A 5,945-nucleotide genomic window follows, 5' to 3' on the forward strand; every position below is an offset into this window, starting at 1 on the left:
TGTTCCCTAATTCTTAGATTACCAGACTTAATAAAAAGGGGCATATTCAACTTCGATAATCCAATCATAGAATGTAGTTTCGATTACTTGTGTCTATATCGTAAAACATTTATAAAAGCAGCGCATATATTCTCAATCCCAAAAATATATATAAAAAAGGAGTAATGAAACTCACGCATATAAATATTGTAAAACAGTTAATAAAGCATTTGCATGTATTCTCAGCCCAAAAATGTAATGAGTAAAAAGGGAGCAAATGAAACTTACACTAATGTATTTTGTAGTAAAAATACATATGACGACATTGAACAATGCAGGGTTGGCCTCGAATTCACGAACCTATATCATTTATATATATATTAACACGTATAATGGTAATCGAACAAATTTACATATTATTAGTGATATAGTTGTTATTTTAATGTTTCATTAATAACCTCATTAGATATATTTTATACTTTGACTAGATAATTAATATTTATTACAAAAATATTAATGTAGACATGTTTTATGTCATAAATACATTTTTATATAGAAAAATCTTTATTAGATGAATTAATAATACTAATAATAATAATGATAGAAATAATACTAAAAATCATGATAAATCTAATAATATTAATAATGCTGATGAAGATACTTTTAATATTAATAATAATGATAATACTACTAAAGATAAAAAAATGATATTTGTTAATAATATTACTAATATTTGTGATAATAATAATGTTAATGATAATAATAATAATAATAGTAATAATAATAATAATAATAATAATAATAATAATAATAATAATAATAATAATAATAATAATAATAATAATAATAATAATAATAATAATAATAATAATAATAATACCTTAGGAGCATTAAAAATAAACTGCCTGGGAGGGGTCTCGAACATGCGACCTCTAGCTACCCGTCACACGCACATAACCATCAAGCTAGCGCCTATTACTCTGATTTAATATTCTGCCCAATTATATTTAACTAGTTAAAATCCTAATTCAAAGCCTGGCCCAACCTTTAAACACTTGAAGCCCAACTTTTAACCTATGAGCCCATGTTGATAAATAACTAAATAAAAAAATGCAGGAGCCAGTTTCGAACTCCAGACCTCTAGATCATCAAACACATGCCGAACCACTGATCTATTCCTTATTATCTGATATAATTTGTCTCGTAAATTTATTTACCCATTATTTGTCAGTTTTCTTTTAACAACCATTAAATCTTACGACCCATTTGTTTAAATCTGTATTCCGATTCCATCATCACTATTATCTAATCTATATTATTTTTCTTTATAAGACCTTAATATCTTTTTAAATTATAAATTTAATCTCTATCTCCATAATCTTATTGTTTTAAATAAATTTTTTTTTCATAATAATATAAATTAACAATAGTAATACTGATTAAATAATGCTTGTACCTTTATCCACTAAAGTGGTCTTCTGTGATGATAATATCGACCCACACACCTCACACATCATACTTATTGCACAAGTGGATGTTTTAAAATTTACACATGGAATAGAACAATTCATTTGTTGGGTGATTGTGTCTCGGCCCACCAAGAACCGAACAAGCAGAAGAAAAAAAATAGTAGGTGAATAATCATCATCAAGTCTCCCACTATCTTTTTCTTTATATAAACAATTATACAATCGAAGGTTACAAGCGAAAATATGATGATTTGTATATTTTAATATGTAATTTGTGTCTCAATTCTTTACAGCAATTCACAACCTTATATAAAGTCATCGACACCTTTAGCTTAACTTCGTTTTAAAATAATAGTAGAAACAGAAAGAAGATGGTTCACGTTAGTAGAGATAGAGAGAGCTAGAGAGAGGGAAAAGAAAGGGTGGCGAGTGAGGTGAGTTGTGGTTTGTAGGGAAAATGGTTGCAGCCGTATAGAAAAGAAACAAGGGAGGTGATTGATCGATTCTTTTACAGTTAGAAAAGAAATAAAACAAGCTGCAGCAGAACCTTTAATGGTGTTCGATTGTGGTTTATGTTGGGTCGAAACATGTAGGTGGTATTGCAGTTTGGTTCTCGAACAAAAAGGAAAGAAATAGAATAACCCGTAGTAGTAGCAGCCAAATGGGTTTTGGTTTATGCGTGGATTACAACTGAAAAGTGCAGCAACAAAAAGGGAGTTGCAGAAGTCGTGAGCTATGGTGGTTTTCGTTTATAAATGTGAAGGGTGGAGATGGCCGGTCGTTTGGTGATGTTTTAAAATGGTTGTCGAATGGTGAGTGTGAAGTTGATTGAGTTTTTCAAAAACACTGAATACCTGCTTGTTCTATATCTAATAACTCTCGACAGGAATAATCATCGGTTACCAAAAAAAATAAAAGAAAATAAAAAGATAGTGTGGGTAGTTAACTGATTTTGTTGTTATTGTATTTGATTGGTACGATTTGAGGAAATCATCTTCAGTAGCGATCGAGATGTCTAACAGATTTTGGATCTTATAGTTGTTTTATTTATTTATTTATTCATATATGTGTATATGCGTAGTTATATATATGAATCTATGTTTGTATATATATTTAATCAATCTGTAATTTATATGTGTATAAGTATTTATATATACATCAGTAGTTATATATCTATTTATAATTTAACTAACATTAGTAATTATTAATGTATTAATGTTAATAGTATTATTAACACTTATAATAATAAGAATACTAACATTATTAATAATAATGATAGTTTTGATATGAAAATGATAATAATAATATCATTACTTATAATACTTTATATATTTCAAATAAAATAATAATTTAAAAATGCTGATATTAATATCATAATAACAGTAATACTTATAATACTAATATTGAAATTAATATTGAAAGTAATAACAATAATATTATAACAACTATAGTTACACTTGATACAGCCAATTATGCTTATCAAATCTCATCATATATTAAATCAATAATACAAATATCAATAATAATAATGAAAGTAAGTATTTAAATAAAATATTTATTTACACACCTTTGTTCATGAATCATCGGGAATAGTCAAAGGGTAACTGAATCCATGTAAACAGTGCAAAAATTTTTAGACTTAGTTTAATAGACTTTGCTTATCGTGTCGACATCATAAGAAGATTAAGTTTAAATTTGGTCGGAAATTTTCGGGTCATCATAGTACCTACCCGTTAAAGAAATTTTGTCCCGAAATTTGAGTGTAGTCATCATGGCTAACTAATAAAAATTTTTTCACGACGAATATGAGTCAATAATTAAAGTTTTATCACTATCGGGTGATTTGAATAAAACAATTCGATTTATTCGAAACGTACGAGTGAAGTTATCACAAAAGAGTGAAATGAGTAAATGTAGATTCGTCATATCTCTTGATGTAGATAGGATTGATTTCCGGAGTTTCAGGGATTTAAAGAAAATCTTCGAAATATAAGAGATTTGATTCTTCGGCGAATAAAGAGATTAAGATCTCTATAATTAAATACGGTGATCTGCCTCGATTTTTCTATCAGATATTTCACTATAAATTAACTTCTTCCGCTCCATTACTTTTATCACTCCTATACTTAATTCCCAAATTCAAAAGATTGAGAATATGCTTAATCCAGTTATAATCCTTGTCCTAATTATCGCAATAATCATCTTTCTTTTCCAACCTCCACCGGAGGAATTTGTTTTCTTCTACTTCTCCCTTGGGGTTATAGTGTTTTTAATTCTCCCGTGTCTTTATGTTGCTTTAAACATTGACATACACGATTTGTAATTTATGTGTTGTTATCGGGCTTTATATCTTCCCTTATACTTCGAAGTCCTTGCTTCTGTTTTCTAAAATCATTGTCATCCCCAGTTAATGCTCTCTTTTATTTACTGCGATTTGTACCCCAATTTCTATTTCGGAGCTTTGTCCCTTCGTTTCTTCTGCTTGAGATTAAGCACCGCTTGTAATGGTTCAGAATTCGCAGATATAAACTTCGAAATGAACATTGTTAATGTTCTAAGAAGGAAATCGTAATGACACGATTTGATTTGTTAAATTACCAGAATCACTGAGAATAGAACTATCAAGAATATATTTTCTTGATATATGTTCGGAGGTGAAGTAGAATGAACGAGTCGTGTAACATGGCACATGATGACGTTATGATCTGTGAATCATCACGTTCCATTAGAAACTCAGCATGACTTACTGTAATATAATCACGTTGATCAAGTGTCATTATATTATACTAACACATGCATCAATTCCCAACACTACTTCAAAAACATTCATAATTTAAACTCGAATTTTAAAGAATTTTTATAAACTAAAGTAGTTTCCTTTATGATGTAATATAGATAGCACGAAGAGATAAATAATTTCGGACGAGAATATTTATGAAAATATCTTCAGAAATATCGAAGATATTTATGATGATATTTTGGAATTTCTAAGTTCGATGGTTGATGAAGAAGATTTTTCGCAAGATTTTAACATGAGTACGGAGCAAGATATTCGTTGAAGGTTTCATCGGATTCAGAATTACCTGGATTCTTTGAATATTTGGTATGGTCCTTGTATTTGTTCTTGGTCTTCTTCGTTGTTAGCTCAATCCGTTTTCCAGTTCCAACTTTTCTGAGCTTTTCCAACATACTATTCTTTATCATCAAACTTCTGATGATTAAGGTCATTTACGGTTGTCTACGGTTTCTGCTGCTTCATTCAGCTTTTTCAACATTCAGAGTATTGATTTGTAGACTGAGTGCTTTTTAGAATTTCATAATGAAAGGTCATAATTCTAAGAGATAAATGTTATACATATAACTGTTGATGTAGATATGCGGTGAGTTTTCAAAGTACTGATTGCTGATTCTCGGTAATTACTATGGCAGTTCTCGTAACAAGATGCGGATGAGTATATGAATAGGTTTTAACGAACAACTATAATGGTTCTTCGGAGATACTTAAGCCAATGAGTAATGAAGTTGCTGGTAAGTTTACTGCTAATGTGGTGGAATATAAACGATTCCCCAGTAACGATGACGAAAAGACAACGTATATATCAAAGTTATAATAAAATTGTTTCGAACGAAAAGTCGAAGTTGACTTGCTGGAGATGTGACAAAATTGACTAATTTGGAAAGAGATTGAAAAGTTATTTTCGGTAATAATAACGCTAAAGGAATTAGCACAACTACGCGTTAAACGTTTACCCAGTTTTCGAGAGTTTTCAGGTGCATAACTATATGCATCAATCTCTTCTTCCGTAGATGAAGTGCGGTTGGTTCATCCTCTCGATTGAGGTGTTTTCAAGAATTCATGAAAGGTTTGAATGCAGATTGGAATCGTCAAGATACATACGAGGTTTAAGATGAAATCAAGTGGCAAACTTGAAGAAATATTTAGTTTCATATGTTATAAACAATATTTTAATTCATTTTAATTGTCCAATGTCGGCAGTCCATACTTGATAGTCCACAGTTGACAGTCCAATAATTCATATATAATTTAATATACAATATTCGAATTAACTAATACGTATCGTGACCCGTGTACATGTCTCAGACTCGATCACAACTCAAATTATATATATTATTATAGAATCAACCTCAACCCTGTATAGAGAACTCGATCATTACTGCATATAGAGTGTCTATGGTTATTCCAAATAATATATATAAATGCGTCGATATGATATGTCAAAACTTTGTATACGTGTCCCGATATTTAAAGTGCGTAACATAAATAACAGAAATTAAATGACGATAAATAAAGTGCGTAAAGTAAATAACAGAAATTAAATGACGATAAATAAAATTGCGAGAAATAAAATTGTGATAATTAAATTGCGATAAATAAATTGCGATAATTAAAATATAATACGGAATTAACAGTTAGCTAGGAACAGTTAGCTAGGATTTTGTTAGCGTGGATTCTTAATAGAATTTCTTATAGTTAAT

This window comes from Rutidosis leptorrhynchoides, chromosome 3 (genome assembly GCF_046630445.1).
Source record: "Rutidosis leptorrhynchoides isolate AG116_Rl617_1_P2 chromosome 3, CSIRO_AGI_Rlap_v1, whole genome shotgun sequence".
In the NCBI taxonomy this organism is placed as follows: Eukaryota; Viridiplantae; Streptophyta; class Magnoliopsida; order Asterales; family Asteraceae; genus Rutidosis; species Rutidosis leptorrhynchoides.